A 23,191-nucleotide genomic window follows, 5' to 3' on the forward strand; every position below is an offset into this window, starting at 1 on the left:
ACAATCTGGACATTTCAGTCACTTACCGAATAAGTAACACAGTTTTTAAGGCAATTTGAGTCCGGTTTGGATATATATACCCATATATAACAGTACTTACTAGTTTTATAATACCCAATGTACTTGATATATAATTATCACAGTGGAAATATAGAGTGATGCCACATGTGAGAAAGGCAGGGAGGGAGTCAGGGCAGCCTTGCTGTGCCAGTGTTTGGTTCATTTTAGGAAAGATTTGGCAAAGCAAGTGAGAGGCTCATCTCTTCAGTCTCCCATGACCCCCAAGGGGGTCATGACCTATAGGTTGAGAACCACTGCTCTAACTTCAGTGGTGGAAGAAGCCAGGTCTGAGGACTGTTTATAAGGTCACTAATCTCATTCAAGAGGGCCGGGCTACTATGACCTAATTTCCAGCTAACCCCAATACCATATCTGTGGGTATGGGGATTTCTATACACAAACTTGGGCAGAACATGCTAAGACGAGATTGCATTTTTAAGATCTCAGGTTTATTTGTTTTGAATTGCTTGTCCATAAAATGTTTTCATAGTATAACTAGAGTGGAGGGGTGGAGGGTTTTGTTTTGTTTTGTTTTTTGGGCTTTTTTTTTTGAGACAGGGTTTCTCTGTATAGTCCTGGAACTCACTCTGTAGACCAGGCTGGCCTCGAACTCACAGAGATCTGCTTGCCTCTGCAGCGTTGGGATTAAAGGCATGCACCTCCACCCTCCACCCCCCAGCCCCCCACCCCAGCTAGAATGAAGTTTTGAACTTATATATGTTCTTTTTCACAAATGTTTCTTGTAGGTGGTGGTTTGATTCTGAGGTGTCCCCCCCATGAGCTCAAATGTTTACATGCTTGGTTCCCAGATGGCAGGGGAGGCAGTCATGGGTCCCTGGACTTCAATCTCCAAAGACTGAGTCTTTATTCAGTTTCCAGCTCAGATCTCCTTGTTGCTTGCTCTGCTAAGATGAGAGCAAGCATGCTACAAGCTTCTGCCACCACACTTCTGGGTGCCCCAGTTGCCTTGCTTTCCCTGAACAATGAGCCCAAAGCAGCCTTTTCTACCTTAAGTTACTTCTGTTAGGTATTTGTCTACAGTAAGAAGAGTAACTAGTGCAATGACTGACCCTGGACCCAGCTAGAAGCTCTGAAACGCCTTTGTTTCGTTTGAGTGTAGTAAGGTCTGTGGTTACTCTAGCCAGGCACAGAACACAGCAGCCTTGCCAAGGAGTCAGTCTCTGAGAGCCAAGGGAAATCTTGTACCCCCCCCACTGACACACCAGAGACCACGTAGTTTCTTTAAATTGCATGGAAGTCAATAATGTTGTTTTCAACTTTTCCTTTCATGATCAGATGGTTTTCATAACCTTCTCATTCCTTACCAGTTCCCATGAATAAACCCGTGCAAGGTTAAGTTCTTCCTGGCTTCAAATTATCTGAAGACTTAAATGTTTGAAGCAGCCTACAGATGGCTTGAGTGGACTTCATTTTTTAAAAATTTAGTCATGTGGATGTAGGGCCTATTGTTCCAACACAGCAGAACATTTTTTAAAAATGTTATTCTGTCATTATTTGTATCCATTATTTTCCCATCTTTGTAATATTTAAAATGTGTAGATATTATACATTATCTTTAAGTTGAGGATGATAGTATTAAAATGGAAATGCAGATGGAACTGGAGGCTACCATGTTAAATAAAATAATCAGGTCACAGAAAGACAAATACAACACAATATCACTTATATGTCATCTAGAGTTTATTGTTGAGAAAAGAATGGTGGTTACTATTGGTCACAGAGAATGGAGGGAGGGAAGAATAGCAGACAGCTGATAGACAAGCAACAGAGTTTCTGGATGATGATGATGATGATGATGATGATGATATGAGAAAGAACTCATGCATGTTTTCATCATCAGGAAGTGATCATCATTTAAGGTGACAGCTGTGTTTACCCTAACCTGAAAATTACATAATGCCACCTATATGTCTCTCAAAGCATTATATGGTATTCAACAACTGTCAATTGCACACAAATTCAAAATAAACAAAATACTAAACTGTCAGCACAAAACAGCAAGTAGTGAAATCAAGACTTAGGCCAATACAAAAAGACAGAGAGTACAAAAATATGTTTTCATACTTTGAACACATGTATAAGTATGAGAATATTTACACGTGAGAGGTGATGGGTAGTATCCTTAGGCTCAAACTGTATGTCTCCCACATTTGGAGACAGAATGTATGTGCCTGTAATCACCATCACCACTACAGCCATGATGCCAGAAAGAGGAAGAAAAGAATATTTAAAAGGAGTGACCTCTTAAAGCTGGTTTTGGAAGCCAGCTGTGTAGCTCTTCCCTTCCAGATAAAGTCAGACTGGTGACTATAATATTTCAGCCCTTGGAGCAGCATGAACTACCCAGTAAATGCAACAAGTTAAAAAGAAAATGTAAGCATGGGCTGGAGAGATGGCTCAGCAGTTAAGAGCACAAGCTGCTTTTGCAGAGGACCTGGGTTCCCAACAGCCATGAAGGAGGGCTTACATCCACCTGTAACTCCAGCTCCAGATGCTATGTATCTGGCCCCTGTGGGCACCTGCACCTATATGTACATACATCCACACCCCTTAAAATGTAAGCAGATTCTCCTAAATAAGGATCTGGTGGTTTGCATCATTGTGGTGGTGATATATTATTTATGATTGACTAAAGCTTGCCTGAGGATCCAGAAAGCAAAGTCAGTCACAAGCCATAAAGCCAGGCACACATCTTTAATCCCAGGACTCAGGATCAAGAAGCAGATGGATTTCTGTTAGTTCAAGGCCATACTAACTACATGAAATTGAACCAGTACTAAGAGAAACAGCTCATACAAAGATGACCTCAGCGCCTGGGATCACATGCACTAGAGGGGTATAAAAGAGAGGAGCAGGGTCTTTAGTGGTCAGTATCAGCATTCATTCTCCAGCCACATCGAGGACAGGAAGACACCGAAGTCTCAGGATTCTCTAGCCATGCTGAGGATAGGCAGCAGTCTGAGGTTTGGTGGAGCCAGGATCACCTGTTCAGTCTGAGGTAGAGTGAGAGAGCTAGTGCCTGGCTGCTTTGCTTTTCTGGTCTTTGGGTGAAGCTTGAACCCCAGTATCAGTCTCTAGGCCTTTTATTTATCGTGTTACAATTGTAGACTATTGTAAAGGCAAGATAACACATTGGTTTGGTGGGAATGAGGGGTGTGTGTGTGTGATCATAAGTATATGTACATGTGTGTGTCTGTCTATGTGTGTATATGTGTAGACCTCAGAATGATAGTGTAGGAGTTATGATATTTCAAAATGAATCATTTTTAGGATAATTCTGGCAGAAGGCAAGGGCTAAGGGAATGCCTGGAGAATAAGAAGAGTGTAGACGGTGCTGAAGACTTTTGGATCATGGGTGTGCATACTAATATTAAAAATAGTATTGACACAACATACTTCATCTTTGATTATCTTGTAGGTGTCATGACACTCTTTTGAGAAAAGAAAGGTAATAAGCTATAAATAAATATCTTGTGCTTCATCATGTCACGAATGAGACAGAACACAGACATGAGTTCCAGAATGTATCCTAACATGGCATCATCGCACAATGCCATCACTGTGTAAGAAGCTTGAGGCTATACTCCTTCAGCAATGTACAGACTATCTGGGTACTAAGCCATACAACTCACACTAGTATTTCTCATTTCACATCACTATAAAACTAAGACACACCAAGCTCCCACTTGCTCTATGTATAAAAGAATCAATTCCAGATTCGCTATGAATTCTTGTCAGGGTTTTGTCACTTCTACTTCTTTGTATTTTCTCTCTCTGTGTTCTGTGAACAGGACTGTTTGGCTACTGATCCCACTGGAGCCCTCTTGGGGCATGCACAAACCGCCATCTGTAATTAGCTTAATGACTGGTGTGAACGATGCCCAGCGATTCACAGAAGAGGCTGAAACAGACGGTGTTAATACAAGCTCATCACAGGTTATCCGAGAGCACATCTTCCCTCTGTGGTTCCCAGAGTATAGGCAAAGACACCGGGGACCACAGAGCATGTGTGGTAAGCAGTGGATTTGAAAGGGGGCGGGGACACGCAGGCATGTAAACAAGGCACCAGAAAAAGAAAGGCAGCAGGATGTTTGCTGGTGTAAATCTTTCCCCAGGTGTATTTCCTTTGAAGTCTTTTCTCTAAAAGCAGGAGACCCAGGAGGATGCTCTTCAACAAACAGGAATGATCAAAGAGGAGTTCTCCTTTGCTGCTTAAGGGGGCAGAGTCGGCATAGCACAGTGCTTTGGAACAGGAGTGTGCTTGGAATGCATGGGTGGCGGCTTGGATCAGCTGTGTTCCAGAAAGAGAATCTCAGATATGCCCCTTAACCTGCAGGCATGACTAAGAATAAGCCTGAGGGCCATGGCAAGGGGCTGTCACCAGGCTGTTTTCAAACTGTATTTGCCTGCTGGAGGTGCTGCCAGCATCTCCTCTCCCAGAAACCCTGTCACCCCCCACCCCTGCACACATCAAGAACGAGTGTTCTTATGAGTCCCTGGAGTGGGAGGGGAGGCACTGCTTTGGGTGACTTAATGGTGTTCATTTCCCTCTGTGCTTCCTGTACTCCCCTCATACAGGGAGGGCACATGGCCAGCCAGAGGAGGGTAAGGCTGTGAGTATTTGCTGGAGTATGTTTTGCTTCCCAGTCCCCACCCCTCTGCCCGACTCCAAAGTGCATGTAAGAACACTCACACACAGACACACAGACATATAGACACATGCACACTTACGTGTGCACACACACACACACACACACACACACACACACACACACACACACACCATCTGCCTGGACAAGCCAAAGAGCTTTCATTATATATAAACTGTACAGAACCCTGGAGAAGTTGGAATCCATAGGACAGCGTGCCAAGATCTCTGCTCTAAGAACCAAGGACTCTGTACTGTCTCTCTTTGGATTCTTTTTTTTTTTTTTTTTTTTTTGATTTTTCGAGACAGGGTTTTCTGTGGCTTTGGAGGCTGTCCTAGAACTAGCTCTAGTAAACCAGGCTGGTCTCCAACTCACAGAGATTCACCTGCCTCTGCCTCTCGAGTGCTGGGACTAAAGGCGTGTGCCACCACCACCCAGCTCTCTTTGGATTCTTATGTCATCATAACTGTGGTTTCTCCATTGCTCAAATATTCCAATCATAAACACAACGTCAGAAACAAGTTCTTTTTGCTTAAATCTTGCGTTGTCTGTGTTTTAGAAACATTAATATTGATAGATACTGAGCTCGGCCACGCAAGGAAGTATTCTTGCATCTGACTCACAAGACTCATGAGGGCTGCATACATCCCAAACACCCATGAGAAAATCTGAGTTCCAGGTAAGCACTCAGCTTGTCAGGTAAGCAGCATGAAGATCACAAATCTAGTGAGAAAAATCTTAGTTTTCTTCTGTGGTCATGAAGAGTGAGAACCCGAATATAGCCAGTGAAAATCCTGTATTCCTAACTATGCTTCCGTGTTTCTTTGCTTGCCAGTCTGTTGGCAGATTGAAAATACAGCTTAAGATCTTCTGGTGTGTGGCTCATGTATCTATTTGAAGGTGTGCACACGTGCGTGTGTGCCTGCGTGTGTGTGTGTATGAGTGAGTGTGTGTGCCCATGCGTGCACGCACACACACATGAGTGCAGGTGACTTCAGAGACCAGAAGCACTGTAGGATTCCCCTGGACCTTGTGAGTTGTGAGCCACCTGATGTGGGTGCTGGGAATTGAACATGGGTCCTCTGCAAGAGCGGTACACATGCTTCACTGTTAATATCTCTCTCTAACCCAACCTAGAACAATGTTCTACTGAAAAAAAAAAGCAACCTATTGTTTTAGACATAAAACTTACATTCCTAATTAAGTGGCCCAGATTTTTTTTCCAGAGAGAATTTCCAAAACCTAATGCTGACTTTTCCTTAAATCTCTGCTCAGATGTTTTCTTAATGAAGAGGCCTTCTTCTCTGGCTATCCCCAGAGACAGCACCAGGCCCTCACCCATGCTCTCTCTCTCCCATATGCTTAGTATTTCCATGATGGCTGTGCCATGGCTAATCATGATTGTTGCCTGGGAAGAGGGAACCTCAACTGAAATACTGCCTCCATCAGATTGGCCTGTGAGCATGTCTGTGGAGCATTTCCCTAATTGCTATTGATGGAGGAGGGTACAGCACCATGGGTACCACCTCCGGGCAGGTAGGCCTGAGTTATGTAAGACAGGTGAGCTGAGTGAGCCAGGCTAGCTAGCCAGTAAGCAGTGGCATCCCTCCAGAGTTCCTGTCTTTGCTTCTGCGTGAGTTCCTGCCCCTGTGAGAGGAAGTATAAGTCAAACAAGCTTCTTCCTTCTTGAAGTTGCTTTTGATCACGGTGTTTATCACAGCAACAGAAAGCAAACCAGGACCCACGGTCACACTAACTTAGTACTTGCCTCCTTGTTTCGTCACCTTTCCCCAGGCTAGCAAGTAGACTTTATTCACCATCATATGTCCACTACCCAGAACTGCTGTGCGTGGGATTAGATATTTTGGGGATATTTAGTATCTTCTACTATATATCAGATACCGTTTTAAGAACTTTACCCATGGGACTTATTTTATCCCTATGACAATTCCGAGAGGCACTGTGAGTGTCCATATATTCAGCAGACAGGAAACTAAGCACAGTGAGATGATGGCTTCTTACCCAGGTCACCCAACTGATGTGTGAATGAGTTTGGCCCCAGAGTCTGTACTTGGGACTATACACTGAGTGAAGACATAAACGACCTACACTCTATACAGTGAGAGGGGCTCGAACTTTCTCCTCTCCTAGATGCTTCTCCTGGCCTCCTAGCAATGTCGTTTCATCTTTTGTATTGACCTGTCTGCCACGTATTTGCAAATACCTTCCCAAGTGAGGAAACTTTGCTGGGATATCATCCTGTCACATTAAACACAAACATCTCCGGAGCCACAGCAAGTGCTTTTATAGTTCAACTCCCCCTGCTGTATGGAACATTGATTTCCCTCCCTTTCTTGTACCAGTCTCCACCACACAGACAATGTCCATCGCTGAGTCTTGGAATCCTCTAAAGTGACACTAGTATTGAGTTTATACACCAAGGGGATAGCTAATCTATCTCTGTCTTTTGCTAAATGCTTAATGTAAACCATGGAAAAATCAATACTAGTGTTTGCATGGTGGGATTATGCTTCCAACACATAGGTCATTCACTATATGGTGATTTATTGAGACTCTTTTAAGACAGCCCAGTGTCTCCTTTTTACTGTAGTCATGGAAGATGTTAATGGTGAGATAAATGGAGGCAGAATCAGGGAATAGAGAAGGGCAGGTACTACACAACATTTCCTTCAAAAAGCAAAAGGGCACCGAGCCTGCTCCGGGCATTCCAATAGGATCGCAGCTAGAATGCCAAGTGCAATGCCACCCAAAGCCACCAGGCTCTGTCTCCTTCCACCAAACTCACAGTAACAGAAGTTCTTGTCATTTCTAGTTCCACCTGCAGGTTCCATCTTAAATGCCTAAGTGCTGCAGCTCTGTGCTGGAGACTCTTACCCTAGAAAGGGGTCCCCATGACAGATGGCTACAGCCATCCACCTTCACTACGTGCTAGACTATTTCAACCCCACATTTTAAACTCCTCTCATAAATAGTAGGGCGTAATGGAGTTACAAACTGGCCTAAGGTCACCCTCCCCTGGACCCACACAAACAGCACCCGGTCTCTCACACGAATCTCAGCCCAGCTTTAGACCACAAAGGTGGCATCCACCAGCTCTGCTGACCCCAAAGCTCAGGACACTTGGGTATCAACTAGGGGAAGAATGTGGCTCATTTTTTTAACAGCTTGGGAGAATTTCACATTTCTTGTGAAACACATGTCTCCAGGCCAAGCCAACCTTACTGAAATTCCCTCGGGAACTTTCACCCTTAATGGTGGTTTCACAGAAGAAGTTCTTCAATGCTTTGATCCCACAAACCTGTGTCCGTGGCTCCATTTATTTAGCAGCAGCATTTCTGACTGAATATCTGAATTCTTCAAGCTATCGGACAATGGCAAGATTACTCTTTGTTTTATTAGAAATGCCTTATCTAAATAGACGTCTACAATGTTAATTCAATTTAGAAAACTCTAACAGAGTGTGTGCTGGGCATTGGTGATAAAGACTTGCTTTGCAAAAGGAAGGCACGGATAGTGCAGAGTGAGCAGGGGCTTCTGCTACCCTGGTTGTTAGAACCTTCCCCATTTTCTTTCTTATTCCAGAAAACACAAAATATTGTCATTCACTATTTTCTATAATCAGTTTGAAAACTTTTCAGGCTTTAATTTTAGGAGACTGTATAACATGTTGACTTCATAAACACCTTCTAAAAACAGTTTTCTTTATAAGTCGATTGTAAAATCTATACATTCAAAGTGACTGTGGATTTGCAAGTTAAACACCTCCAGTCTCCTTTAAGCACACTAGGAGAACTAAATGAGGGATGGCCTTTAACAAGATCGATTTTAAAGGTGGTTTTAATAATGCAATCTACAGGTTACACTAGGCGAGTGCATTTACCCCATAGTGTTGTCCCAGCCTGTAACATGTCTCTGGGTCTGTTCTTAAGAGTGCTAAAGCAAATGGTAAAACCACAGGACATTTGCCGGAAAAACTGAAATATTTTGCCACGGGCTGCTGTTTTTCATTTAGATTAAATTTCTTGTTTAGCAAATGCTTGATTTCTTTTGGGTCTTTGCTACTGCTTAGAGACACCACCCTTCTGAACCAAGGCCACTGCCACTAATTCAATGCCACAGATTCATATCCATAAGTTTTTAAAGGTTTTTTTTTCTTGATGCAGGGTTTCTTTGTGTAGCTCTGGTTGTCCTGGAACTTGTTCTATAGACCAGGCTGGCCTCGAACTCAGAGCTCCACCTGCTTCTGCCCCCCAAGTGCTGAGATTAAAGGTGAGCACTACCACTGCCCAGCTTTAGTCATAGTGTTAACCATGTGTTAGACATTGTGACAGGAGAGAACAAGTAGAATGCAGAAAAATAAAAAGCAGAGAAAAACAAACTGTTCAAAAGATTGTATGATGTGTTGATTTGTATGATGTGTTGGGGAACTCACTCAGCCAATAGTCTTTGAGGTACCAGGCCCAAGGGAGGGGTCTCTCTCTCTCTCTCTCTCTCTCTCTCTCTCTCTCTCTCTCTCTCTCTCTCTCTCTCTCTCTCTCTCTCTCTCCTCTCTGGTCTGAAACCGACCAGCATCACAGCATCCCATGTCTCCAAGGGCAGGTGCTTTACCTCCATTGTGTGATTGCTCCCCAAGTAAATATTTGTTATTTCTTTATTTGGGCATTCGTAGACTTCCTTAATCTGTCCTCATTGATGGATGAGAACACCTCAAGGATCAGACATAACAGATTCCATTCGATCAGGGTTAAGGATGAGGGGGCGTTTGGTGGCAATAGAAACTTTCCAGACAGACAGAGAGCACGCAACAGAGTGCACATGGCATCTATAGTTGAGAAAGAGAACTCAGCCCACGAGCTTAAAGACATCTGACGGAAGCAGAATGACTGTTTTAACCAGGTTATCAGTTTCTTCAAGAGGGAAAATTGGGTTTTAAAATGCATGTTTTATACATAGCATATGAGAGAATGGGTTTCATTTTAACATGTTCATAGATGTATTTGCATGTCCCTCCACCCCAATTCCTGTGTCTTGCCTCCTCCCGCTTGTAATCCTCCAGTGTGTGTCTACCACATCCTAGCTGCACCACCCCTGGGTATGTGCCAAAAGGATTCTGAGCATGCACACCATAGACACTTGCACACCCATGTCTACTGAGTCACTATTCACGGCAGCCAAGGCAGGGGCCACTGAGATGCCCATGAGGAGGTGAAGGTTGGAGAAAACCCCCAACAGAGTTTTCTTCAGCCATGAAGAAGAGTGAAATTGTCATTTTTTTTCAGAGAAATGGATGAATCTGAAGATCATAATTAAGTGAAATGGGGCATCTCATAAAAACAAGTATTGTTACTTTCATCAAATGCAGAACACACACACACACACACACACACACACACACACACACACACACACACCATGGAAGCCATGGGCGAGGAAGAGGTCTAAAGAAAGGGGAGAAAGAAAGGGTAATAAGAGGGGGGGGAAAAGACAATTATTTCAAATCTTCTGATAAGTGGGATTATCTAGATTTAACTACATATTTACATATATATGTGACATGAATGCATTATCAAATTAATAGGGGAAAGAATAGCATTTCCATTATGCAGCTGTCCAGATGTAAGAGAACCATAGATCAAAATCGGGGTGTTAAAGCCACAGGACTCTAAGAAGAAAACCTACTGCAAAGTCTTTGGGACCCTGGCTTATGAAGCCTCTTAGACAGAATCCCAGGAGCTGGAGCTGCGCCTTCGTTAGTAGAGTACTTAGCCAGCATGCATGGAGCCCTAAGTTTGAAACCCAGTGCCACACAAAACAGAATGCAGTGGCATATGCCTATAATCCTGGAAATGGGGTAGGGGCTGGAAGACCAGGAGTTTAAGGCTGGCTATCCTTGGCTATATAGTGAGTTTAGGGCCGGGATTGATCATACGCTCTTTCAAAAATAAACAAATAACAGCAAGACATAACTATAGGTAACAGGAAAAAGATAAATTGAAATAAAAAAATTGTACTTCAAAAGATATCATCTAGAAAGTGAAAAATATTACCCAAAGGATGGAAGAAAACATGTATAACTCACAAATCCTGAAGGGAATTATAAACAAGAATATTTAACACTACTATGTTACTCAATATTTTAAAAAGATAGCCAAACTTAAAATGTTATTTATTTATTTATTTATTTATTTATTTATTTATTTATTTTTGGGTTAGGGTCTCTCTACATAATCCTGGCTGTCCTGAAAAAGAATCTGGACAGACATTTTAGGAAGATTTATAATGGTCCAAAGACATGTGGGAAATTTTTATGTCATTAGCTATCAAAAAATGTATATAAAAACTCACTATTCCATTTGCCCTAAAGTGGTATCAATAAAAACGTAGTAGACATTTTTACTGATGGAGATGCAGAGAGACGGACAGCCCCCACACACCAACGGTGAGGTTTTCAAATGGCCCCGTCACTTTGGAAAGTGGACTGGCTCGTCATTAAAAAGTTGAACACAGACCTGGAAGGTCAAGAGCATGCACACAGGAAACTTTTTTAAAAGCCCCAACAAAAATAAACGGGCATTATTTACAATAGCCAAAAGAGCAACAACCCAAGTACCCATAGGCTAAGAACAAACTCACTATAGTAAACAAATCATTATTTAGAAAGGAAAATCCAGACACTGCACACACAGAGCAATACCATTCGTAACAGAATGTTCAGAACGGGGAAATCCAAAGAGATGTGAGGAGTGGGTATGGAGGTTGATGGATAATGTGAGGGGTTTCTTTTTTTTAGTATGGAAACCTTCTAAAGTTGGTTATGGCGATGCTTGTATGATTCTGTGGCTCCAGTAAAAACACTGGCTTGCAGAGTGTAAATGGGTGGATCACAGGTATGTGAATTATACCTCAACAAAGCTGCTTTGTGAAAATGTTTCACCCAAACCAGACTCCAGCACCCTGCTCCCAGTGCTGATACCCACGCTCTCTGGTTCACCAGCTATGGCTGCTCCTGTCTGTCTAGACAGTTGCTCAAGGGGCTTCTGGATAGCATTTGGACTGCTCTCAAGGACAGTGCTTTTTCCAGACTGTGAGATGAAAACCAGAAAAGAATAAAAAATAATTGATACGCTAAACACTTGTGCACACGAGGATCCGTGCAAGGCATCTGTGTGTGGTGTTGCACTTGACCTCTTCTGCTTTGGACTTGTCTAACACTGATACTGAATGTGAAGTGTTTTTGTGGTTTGTTTGATTGATGGGTGGGTGGGTGGGTGGATGGTCTTTTTTTGGAGACAGGGTTTCTCTGGGTAACAGCCCTGGCTGTTACCATTGACTGGCTCTGAAAGTGAAGTGGTTTTAACAATGGGAAGCATAGTATCTCTCAAGTCTTGTTTGAGTGACAAGTGTGAGGATGGCGAGTAGTGGGCGGACTCTTCAGCATCTTTAACAGATAGTTTCTGTGTGTTTGTTTGGCTGCAACAGGCATTGAACTCAAGGTCTTCTGCCTTCTCAGCAAGGGCTCTATCATTGAGCTACATCCCTAGCTCAGCTGGCCAAAGGTTCTGGATTTCATCTGTCATTGTCGGTGATGGGTGGCAACTGTGGAGTTTTCTCTCAAAAATGAAAAAGTCTATAAGCAATATGATGCAGATGCATTTTTACATAAGAAGCTGATATTCACCTTGTCTAATTAGAAAGCTCAGTCGCATTTTTGAGAAATCTTGCAGTGTTACTTAGAGCAGACTCGGCCTGACAAACTCCTTCAGTGAATTTTCTGCCAGAGACTGCTGTGGCTTGCTCCTCCAGCAGCAAGGTGAGTCTCAAAGGCGAATTATAACCCCACCCAGAGTTTGCTGGTTTGAGATGTGGTTACTTAGTGATGCGTTGACTTTGGTGTGACTCCTAGAGCTAATAAAAGATACCAGGAGGCTGTGGACTTCATCAAAACTCTCAAAAGAGGAACAAGCTTTGTGACATCACTGTGAAGAACTTGGGAAAACAATACAAAACGGCGCCACACAGTAGTTTCTCCTCATCTGACATTTTCAGTTTCAAACACCCACAGTCAGCTCTAGTGTGAAAACACTAACAGTGTTGCAAACATTTGTGGGAGGTTCTTTGCAAGAGACGCCATACGCACAACTTTCATTGTGCTGTGTTATAATTGCCATTATTTTTGGCTAGTAATTGTTCTAAATCTCTAGGCTTAATCTATCCATCAAAGTTTACTGCACGTATGTATATATGGGAAGAAAGGATGGTTTAGTGGGAAGCCATGAGTGGCTGGGCTACCATCTACTCTCAATCACCGGTTCCCACTGGAGAGCCTCCTGAATGAGGCAATGAAGGAACTCTCACTGCAATGATTAGGATCTGCTAGAACTTGTGGCTGGAGTCTACCCTGACTGGAAACCTTGGGGCCTCACAGCAAGCAACCTCACATTTTATAAGTTGTCATGTGAGTAGGGCAATTGATATCCAGCCTTTGAAACAAGAAATGAGGGTTAAGCATATCAGTGGCTGGCCCTTGATCACAAGACTTGACCAGATCCAAGGCTCACATGCAAGCTCCCTTTCTGTTGTCCATGTGTTCTGCCCCTGAAAAGCACATTTTGGGGTTTAGCTTTGTATTCATAAATATAAAGTACAAAAATAACATTTTAGATTACAGAGAAAGGCTGCCAGTAAATCCTGATGTCTCCCAACTGAGAGATGGATGGTGAAAATGTGGTACAATGGGGTATTGCTCAACTATAAATGATAATGAAATCAGCAGGTAAGTGGATGGAGCTGCAGATTATTATCTGAGCAGGGTCACCCAGACCCAGAGAAACAAACACTGTGTGTTCTGTTCCAGACATGGGTCCTAGCCCGTACCTTTTGTTCTGTGTGTTTAACTTGGAGCACGTGCAGAAGGGAACAGAAAGAAGTGGGCCCTATTGGGGGAAGGGTGCATTACATGCATGGGATGGGAGACAGGGAAACTAAGGGACAGAGGACATGCCAACTAAAATGAAGGCTGTATGAAAAGGAAAGCAGGAAACCTATGATCAGGAGCCCCTGAGCCCCCCACCTCCAGTTGGGGCACTATTGGCAGTTGATAGTTGTTGGAAGAGAGAGAGTAACGTGGGGCGTTGAATGGTCACTGGACCACTCATGTGGGGATAGCTCCACATCATGTACATATAGGTAGCACCGATTGTACTCAGATATATACATATATGTGTATGTGTGTATGTATAAAGTGATACACACATATATATGTCAGGAGGGCATTATATTTTGTTGACATATAGGGAGTTGAAGGGGGAGGGGAAGAGGTCAGTGGATGTAATCAAGATACATTGTATAAATGCATGAAAATTTTCAAATAATAGAATATCACTAAAAATGGAGACACCTGAGTGTTTGTAATCAAAGGGTGGAGGGAAAGATGCTGGAAGTCACATTCCTGACATGTTGAATATAAGCACTTCGATGGACCAGATGGGATGGACAAGAATGGATTATGGCACTCGGGAGTCAAAGAATACTGAGTGTTACCGCTTGGATGGAAAGGTATTCTGGCACTCTGGAGCCAGGCAATACTACAGGTCACAGTAAGCACAGCACATCACCGTAAGTATAGCAGCTTACAGCCATGCTTCAGGGAAAGGCTTCCCCCAGTGTATCAGTTCTGCTCCAGCAGCAAAGGGTTTCCCTGGAGAAGTTGTTATAGTTTGACTCCAGTCTCCCAGAGAGCAGAGTGTAACAACTTCACTTCACCAGGGAAGGTTTCCCCATCAAAAAGTGTTACAACCCTGCTCAGCTCTGCTCCACGCAGGGTCTTCTCTGCTCAGGTGAAGGTCTCACCCAAACCTCATTCAAGAGTTTTATTGGGAGGGAAGAAACCAGGAGAGTGGCTGCCCTCTGCTGGGGGGGGGGCAGAGGACAGCTGGGCAGCCAGAACAGCCAGAAGTCAAACAGTCACAGGGTTTATATAGGAATTCTTAGGGGGAGGAGTTTTTCCAGGGAGATTTCCAGGGTGGGGATTGGTCAGATTTCAATCCCATGGCTAGCTCTCCTGCTCAAGGATTGGTTAGTTTTCTGCACAGGTTTAGGGTCGGATTTGGCTCTGGTTTCAGGGCCAAAGTGTGTTTCTTTCACTGGTCCTTTTTAGCCTTTTGGATATAATTTTTAGAGTCAGGGTGTACTTCTTCCACTGGCTCTCATTCCAGGGGCAAAGTGTGTTTCTTTGGCACTGGTTTCAGGGTCAGAGTGTATTTCTTTGGTTCTGGCTGCAAGGCCAAGTGTGTTATTTGACTCTGCTCAGGGTGTGTTTCTTCGGCTGGTTCTTTTCCCCTACATTGAGTTCTGGGGGCCCTGTTGTGATATCATTACAGAGTCCCACCAAGCAGCAGCCTCACTAGCTGAAATGAGAGCATTTGAAAGGCAGCTGCTCCATAAGTGTAAAAATACACCCATATTTCAAATACTTAGTATGAAGAAAAGGCTAAGAAATATCTCCGACATTTTTATTTTGATATATAGCAGTGGAATATTTAATACATCTGATCAAAATTAAAATGCAATTCAAACTAATTGGTATCAGATTTTGTCTGCCAGTTAACAAATGTGTGAAATACGGCAAACAATTGAAGTCCATTAATCTCAGCATTTGCTATTCTTTTTTATTTTCTTGGAGCTAAGGACTGAACCAAGGGCCTTGTGCTTGCTAGGCAAGGGCTCTCCTTCTGAGATAAACACCCAACCTCTCTCTTTTGGTTATTTTGTCTTTTTTTTAATCTCAGTTTTTGCAAAATCAAGACAACAGTTCTCACATGGCAGGCTTGTTATAAGTATTAACTGAGTAACTTTTAGTCATTCATAAGATGTATATGAAGGGCCAGCAAGATGTTTCAGCAAGTAAAGTTGCTGGCCTACATGCTATTGTGCAAGCCTTGTGACCTGAGGTTGAGCCCCCAAACTCATAAGAAGGTAGAAGTTCTGAGAAAACCAACTCCACAAGGTAGTCCTCTGACCTCTATACATGTCTCATAACCTACATGCCTCCCACATCATGCACACACAGTAGTAATAATACTAATAATAGTAATTTACTTTTAAAAAGTATACCAAGGGACAAATTATGCGGCCAGCACCAGTGACAGGCTTTGGTATTTGTTTTGAGGGAGCTCTCTTTAAATGACAGAATCTTATGGGGCCAATGGCAGAGGCCGAAACAGAACTGACTAGCTTACCTACTTACTGGGGAACAGAATTCAACAGTGTGCTAGCTTAGCTGGCTCAGGGGACACCTTGCCTTTCTTCAGGTCCTTGAAGGATGAAGGGCAGGGTGTGCTCAGAGAACAATGATGGGTTAGGTCCTGACTGATGCAGGTGAAGAGATGCAACTTCATTTTAGTGTTTGGAAGGGATTGACAAAAGATATAAATCAGTGTAACTTAATTTGATAACATTCAGTGATTGGTTTCTGAAAAAAGCAATGTGTGAGGCAATTTTTGTCTCCCTTTCCCTGGCTTGCACCTTCCCTACTCCCTCCCCCTCTCCCATCCCCTTTCCCTTTTTTTCCAAGCTCCTAAAAGGATTGAAATTTTCAGCAGGGTGATTGCAAAGCCACTCAGGGGACTTCACAAAACAGACTGAACCTACAGGACATAAGCTGGGTCTCCTGGGAATTTCTAAAAACTGCATTCGCTGCTACAGATAAATGCATGTACATACCATTCCCCTGTAGAACTGCCACCATTCGGGTGAGAAATTAAAACTTTTCCGTGGGGCTACATATTTATGCTAAAAGCACAGTGAAAACAGGGGTGTATAAATGATACTTTTAAGCTATGTGTTTTGAGCACAATACATTTACAAAGGCAATTTTAAAAGCCAAAATTATCACTGCTTCTTAACTTCTATTTTCTCTAATACAGAGATTGTGTTTGAAGACCAGAAATACAAATACTGGCTAATTTCAAGTCTAGTTACAAGCTGTTAAAATACTACTGGACCCAAGGATGAAATGTTCTGTGGTAAGCACTGTTTGTAATTTAATAAATAAATATACCATGATAAAAGTAAAGTGATATATACACACATATATGTGTATATTCAAGATAAAATAATGGTATTGGGTAGAAAACCATTATTTTCATCTTCAGGCTAAAAAATGATCATGAAGTCTGGAAAAGATCTTTCTCTGCTGAGGTTGCTCCTTGCAGTCTGTGCCTCAGAGCCATAGAACACACTGATGCTCCTGTTTTTCACTGAAGGAATGGATGACTGTCTAAAAAAAATCTTATAACAAAATAGTATTCTTTCCTTGTTGCCAAAAAAGCCCTTCCAAACACAGTTGATTTGTTGCATGAAAAATAAAAGATCCAGAGACTGATATTGGGGTTCAAACTTCAAGCGATGATCAGCAAAACAGCTGCCACTAGGTCTCACCTCAAGCTCAGGCTGAAAGGGCTGATCCACTCATGGGCTCTTCATCAAGCCTCAAACTGCTGCCTCTCCTCAGTGTGACTGGAGAATCCTGAGACTTCAGTATCTTCCTTATCCTGCTTGATACTGAGCCTTCCAATCTTCAGTGTGGCTGGAGAATGAATGCCTCATCCTGAGACCTTGCTCCTGTCTCATATACCTCCCTAACGCTGGAATTAAGGGTGTGTGATCCCAGGTGCTGACATCATCTTTGTGTGAGCTGTTTCTCTTTAGGACTGGATCAATTTTGTGTAGCTCTGGGTGGCTTTGGACTCACAGAAATCAGTCTATCTCTCTTAATCTTGAATCTTGGGATTAAAGGTGTGTACCACCACCTCCTAGCTTCTGGCTGCTGGGATTAAAGGTGTGTGCCTGGCTTCTATGGCTTGTAGCTGACTTTGCTTTCTGAATCCTCAAGCAAGCTTTAATGAATCATAAATAATATATCACAGTGATCGTTTTCTGCTTTGCTCCTGCCTGGCAATACTGGTGTCCTTCAAGGTCCCTGGCTTCTGGAAAACTGGCCTCCACTCTCAGGACAGCACCAGAGTGGGAGGAATCAGGTGCAAGTGATCTACACTGTTCACTCTGCCCCAGCGGCCTTCTGAGACACACTGGGTTAAGTTCAAACCTCTTCCATGGATTCGGTTTCAGTGTTCAGAATAGTGTGTGTGTGTGTGTGTGTGTGTGTGTGAGTGTGTTTGTATGTGTGTGTTCATGTGTACATGTATGCATGTTTGCTTCTATGTGTTCATGTGGATGCCAGAGGTTGATGGCAGGTATTTTCTTCAATGACTTTCCACTTTATGTCTTGGGGGTATTTTTAATTAAGTTATACTGTTCTGAGAATTTTATACTTGTATATAATGTATTTTGGTTACTCTGCCCTCCACCCTTTCTTATGTCCTTTCTACCCCATCAACCTCCTCCTCTTTTCTAGCCATCCCTTCCCAGATTCATGACATCTGGTTTTGTTTTGTGACCCATTTAGTTTAACCAGGGTCATCTGTGTGACCATCTAATTCAGACTCTCCACTGGCACCCGGTGGGGTCACCAGTAGGTATGCAATGGAAGATAACGATTCCTCCGTTCTCTGAATATATCAGTAGAAAATAGTTCACCAGAGTGAAGTAGAGCCTCCTGTGCCCCAGCTTCATGCCTGGTTGTTGGTAGGACCACTCCTGAGCAGACCCAGTGTAGTCATCCACAGCTATTGAGGGCTCCTGACTGCAATGGTTGTACCACATTGTACCCAAAAAATGGCATTTTGCAGTCCTTCACCCTATCTTCCAACTCTATGTTCTTTCTGCCCCTTTTTTTTTGCAGTGTCCCATGAGCCTATGGGGTGCTGGTCTAAATGCCTGCTTTAGGGTGAACTACTCAACCATCACTGTTTTCTGAGACAGGGCCTCTCTCTGGGACCTGGAGCTCACTCATACTGCTGAAATGGCTAGCCAACAAGCCCCCAAAATCCTCCTGTCTCTGTCTCCCAATGCTGGGATTATAACTGCGCCACTAGGCCTGGACTTTTTTCTGCCTAGGTGTTGGGGATCTATAAGCACTTGTGAGCCATGCCCCCAACCCCAGAACTCATTCGTTTATCAACAGTTACTATTTAAAAGGGACAAGTACAGAAGAGAAGAGTCCATTGGCTGTCATCACAGCAACAATGTGTCGCTGACTAAGAAGCCTGCCTGTGCTCCTCTTATAGCCACATTCTAAATAGCGACAGAAATACCGTAGAAATTATGTATGCCTGCTTAATCCCTCCGTGTATCAGCTTTCTGTAATCTCTTTCTTCATTGGCTATGAAACTCTTAAGGGAAAATATGGCTCTCCTATGTTTATATTATTCAACTGTATTATAGCATTGACTCTACAAGTTTATGAATACAGATGGCACTGTTGAACACACTTTTCTTGAGGCAAAAAAATGTATCAATATGAAAAAAAAGCAGCACATGATTTTGAGACCCTGCTGTGTAGCAGCTGTCTGCTGGGCTTAAAGGATAAAATAGCAAATATACGGACCTTCTAGTCTGGTGCAAAGAAAGGGAGGGGTGGAGAGAGGGGGAGAAGAGAGAGAGAAGGAGGGAGGAAGGGAGGACAAAGGGAGGGAAGGAGGGAAGAGGAACAGAAGAAAGGTATAGCAGAGGGGGAGGGAGAGACAATTTCAGCTTCTGACATATGCTCTGAAGGGGACCAAGAGATTGCAGCAACAGAATTCAGGCAGCAGAAAGAGCCACCCCAGCTAGAGCTGGCAGTTGAGGCTTCTAAAACCCGCAGCATTTGGGGCTTCATGGGAAGGAGGCAGCCTTTCTGTTTTAAGAGTAAGGGACAAGTGTGCGAAGCAGAAGGAACAGCAATGCTAAAGTCACCTGAGGTCACAAGGTACGGTACACATTTCATCTCTGCTGCTCCCAGGGACTCCCAGGAGGTTTGAGAATTCTGTTCAAGTGGAGTGGATTCTGGCCCCAGAGGGTAGGAATGGTGGGCAGAGCATCCCCCTTTCCCCTGCCCACTTTAAGTTGGAACCTTCCCAGGGCAACAACTGAGCATTCAGAACCAACTGGTACAACTCAAAGCCTAGTGTAACTTGACCCAGGAAACTCTGAAACCTCTTGTGGCACTCAGATTTCAAGACAAGTTCACACTTGGTGCTTTTTTTTTTTTTTGCTGTGGCCTGTTTGGATACACTGCCACAGAACTGTGATAGTCTCTCTTTGCATCGTCACAAGAAAATCACAAGTTTAAAGTCTCATCACATTACGATAAATTTCAGTAAAAAGTCACAGCTCTACTGAAAACTTGTGGTTTCACTGAAGAAATCTCTGGGGAAGATTGACATAGAGAAGCTGGAAGGATGGATGATTCTACCTTATTTACCTGTAGATTGCTAATGCTCTGCACAGGACCAGGGACACGGCAGACGCTTGGCAAACACTTAAAGATGGAAGGTAGAGTCACAGTTACAAGTTGGAGTGAAAAGAGATAGAGAGCTATTTGAGCTCAGGCGCTTGCCACGAACTCTAGAGAAGCAGAAGCAAAGTACACCCCATCGTACATGCTTTTGTTCATACTAGCGAACCATTTGTTTCTAGCTTTTCTCTAACAAAGAGACCACTGTGTGACAGGTGGAAGTGGAAGTCACTTACACACAATCACACAAGTGCAGCTCGGTTCCATCACAAGGCTGAGGTCTTCCCATTCACCAGGAAGATGTTCAGTGGTGTCATCTCAGACCCTATGAGGGGAAGCAGCACATGACTGGCTTACACAGCACTGTCACCTGTGCTTTCTGCCTGAGGCCACTCTTGTATCTGGCTCCACTTTCACCCCAGTTAGAGAATGGGACCAGAGGAAACATGGATGAGGCAGCTTTAGAATACAGGAAAGAATGATCAGGTGTCTCGCCTATAGGGACAAACAGTAGGCTAGAGTCACAGCCATTTCCTCCTATGCCATGGCAGTCCTCATTTCTGGATGTTTCCAGGCTCTTTAATCTGACACCAACATCACATCTCAGGTGAAATGAGAAGGAAAAGGATTCTGACATGTCCCCCAAGAAACAATAAAGAAAGAGCTGAATTAGAATGAAAGGAGCTGACATCACATTTTTTGAAACAGCAAGAAGACCTGTCAAGATTAAGTTAGTAATTTATTATAAAAGATAGGTGTAAAGAATGAGGAAAACTGTAATTAAACAACAAGTTTGGAACTTTGTGCATTTGGAGATTTGAGGTAGGATTCAGAAATTCTTGTTTGAGCTAATTTGCACAAAAATTGCTCCCAGACATGGCTTACCAACATTTTCTACTCTCAATTGTTTTGTTGGCTCATTTGCTCATTCATCTTTTCCCCTTCCGAGCGGAACACTAAATGTCCTCATGGTTAAGTAGCTGAAAAGTTTCGATTTTACCAGGCTGAGCCCCATACATGCTACCTAAATATGCAGATGGCTCCTACATCTCACCAGAGACAGCCCCTCCAAGGCAGTGCCTCCAGGGCAGGCCCACCATATGGTGTCTCACTGGTTAGGGAAGCAAGCTTTCTAGTCCTTCAGGGGCTGCCTTTCACTTTCCCAAACACGAAGAAAAGTAATCTTCAGCAGTAACAAGATGACTGTGCTTAAGATGTAAAGAAAAACATCTGTATTATTTTCATTATGAGATTTACAGAGCAGTGTTTAAAAGCCTCCAGGGTACCCATCTGGGCATTTCAGGAGTGAAGCATCCTTGAACACATGCTAGAGTGTCACCCAGAGAGAGGAAGCGCAGAGCTCTCTGTTGATAAAACTTGCTATTGACCTTTCTTTGTCCTTTATATCCACACTATACACTACCCTCCTGTTAGTCACTCAGTGGCTTTCTCAGCCACCAGCTTGCTTGTCAAAGTACTGTAGCACTTTCACATAATTTTAAAATTCTAAAATAGAGCTTTGCCTGTTTCCTCCTTGGCTGACACATGGCTGAGGGTTAAACATGGTTGAAAAACAGTACAAACATGAGAGTGTACACTTGGTGGAAAGGCATTTCATGGAATGGAAGGAATAGATGGCATGTGGTGGTTTTAACGGGGCACCTGTGTGCCCAGCGCACCCCGAAAGACCCTTCCTGGTAAGGTTCCAGCCAGTTAATTTGTCTGACAGTTTAGCACAGAGAGATCCTAGGAACTGGAAGAGCAGAAGATGACAACTATAGTGCCCCTTTTATTTGGAGGAAGGAGATGACATAAGACCAACTATTACTTGAAATCATGGATGGTATCCGGTGTTCTATAAGTTGTGTCTCCCTATATGTTCATAACAATGTGAAAGCTTAATTTGACAAGAAGACACTGTGAAAGATTAATAGTAAAGGGTAATAATGAAATACAATTATGACAGTATGTAATAGCGAAATTGCTAATGTTACTAGTCTTGATATTTGGCCATTACTAAAGAAAATTATGATTGCGTGAATATAAGTGCTACAATACCTTGACAATCAAGTAGTGTCTGAGAAAGCGACTGAGTGACTAACAGGAGGGTAGGGTATATAGCGTGGAGACAAAGGACAAAAGAATGGCTCACATCTTAGCCAGAGTGTAGTTAGACACAAGAGATCATCTTACAACTCAGAACTGTGCATGGTTCAAAACACAAACATTTGGTTCTGGTATTTTTCATACAATACCGTCAAATTGAGTCTGACTTGGGCAAATGAAATGTAAAATCCCAGGGTGAGGAGGGTGACCCATGTTCTGGTATTACTAACAAGAACTGAAGCTGAGGTCTTGAGTTTTTTAATATAGAGTAGAATTGGTTAGCAACAGATGATAGAAAAGATGAGTATATGAAAGTAAAAATAATTTCCTTTACTAACTTGACAGTTATTTTATAGAATCATTTGACACAGTTATTTCAAAGTCCCACATTCATGATAAAATCTCAGAGGAGTTTACTTTCACACTCAATCTGGAAATTATAATCTTGAAGAATGAGGGATACGCACAGAGGTTTCTCAAGTGTTATTTTTCATGTGAGAACATAAATGAGCATGTGAGATAAAGACTGATGGGTCAGGCTTTCAGAACATTGCATCTGTAACAGCTGCCCAAACCAAGAGGAAAGCGAGAACTGCCGGACAGTGATTCAAGGGGTAGCTGTTCCATTACCAAGTCATTAATACGAGAAATTCAGTAAGTTAAGATGGAATGTTTGGATTTACACAAAGTATTTCCAATGCAAAAGCCGCACCAGTAGCCACTTCTACCCTCATACATGCCTCATTCTTGAGAGGGCTTTTTTTTTCTGTTTGTGCAAATGTTTCAACACATTTCTTAATCTGTAGCATGTACTTCAGGATAATGGCTGGTCATACAAAGTACTTCCTTTCTGTGTGAAACTAACAGTACCAAGTGGGAATTAGCATGCATCCCAGTGGAACGTGGACTGGAGGAAGATGATGCGAACTGACCCAGTGTT

The 23,191-nt window shown here is 43.0% G+C and overlaps 1 protein-coding gene across 1 annotated transcript in view; it reads right to left on the minus strand.

Moving 5' to 3' along the window:
* The window catches only part of Stard13 (StAR related lipid transfer domain containing 13), a 381,417-nt gene that overhangs the window by 236,008 nt on the left and 122,218 nt on the right, over positions 1-23,191 (minus strand). The window lies entirely within an intron of this gene.

This window comes from Mesocricetus auratus, unplaced genomic scaffold (assembly GCF_017639785.1).
Source record: "Mesocricetus auratus isolate SY011 unplaced genomic scaffold, BCM_Maur_2.0 Super-Scaffold_100008, whole genome shotgun sequence".
NCBI classification, from domain to species: domain Eukaryota; kingdom Metazoa; phylum Chordata; class Mammalia; order Rodentia; family Cricetidae; genus Mesocricetus; species Mesocricetus auratus.